Below are 415 nucleotides of genomic sequence, written 5' to 3'. Positions count from 1 at the left end.
CGCTGCCACCCTGGCGACGCCGCCCGCACCGTGTCTTGGGACGGCTGGCCCTGAGCATTCACGCTGCGACAGTCGGTTCAGCCAGGAGGTAAAAAGGGCCGGCGTGAGGGGAGGACAGCGAGGGCGCAGAAGCAGCTAGGGCTGAGGGGACCCTTAGTTTGTGTGTTGTCCCTGTTCCCCAGAGGGAAAGAATGGAGGGCACGGGCCTCGGCTCTGCGAAGCGGTGCGGACCACGTTCTTCCCGCTGGGAAGCGGGGACGGAGTCGCCGGAGCCCGGGGTCGAGGCAGCTGAGCGGCGGTATTTTCCCTCACGTCCCCGGTTGTAAACGTGGGTGCCGCACGCTCAGCAGGTGTGTTCGGAGGGCGGGGCCGCGAGCGCTTCCTCGGCCTTTGTTCGGGGTGCCGAGCGGCACTG

General features: G+C 67.7%; 1 long non-coding RNA gene across 8 annotated transcripts in view; it reads left to right on the top strand.

The window, feature by feature from the left end:
• LOC107196028 overlaps positions 1-415 on the top strand; it is a 57,924-nt gene continuing 57,509 nt past the window's right edge. For 7 of the 8 annotated variants that reach the window (XR_003047854.1, XR_003047853.1, XR_001517343.2 and 4 more), the window contains exon 1: positions 1-88. This is a non-coding gene — a long non-coding RNA (uncharacterized LOC107196028). The other variant, XR_003047851.1, reaches the window with a different exon arrangement.

Source organism: Pteropus alecto, unplaced genomic scaffold, assembly GCF_000325575.1.
Source record: "Pteropus alecto unplaced genomic scaffold, ASM32557v1 scaffold587, whole genome shotgun sequence".
Lineage (NCBI taxonomy): Eukaryota > Metazoa > Chordata > Mammalia > Chiroptera > Pteropodidae > Pteropus > Pteropus alecto.
This window is presented reverse-complemented; position numbering and strand designations above follow the sequence as displayed.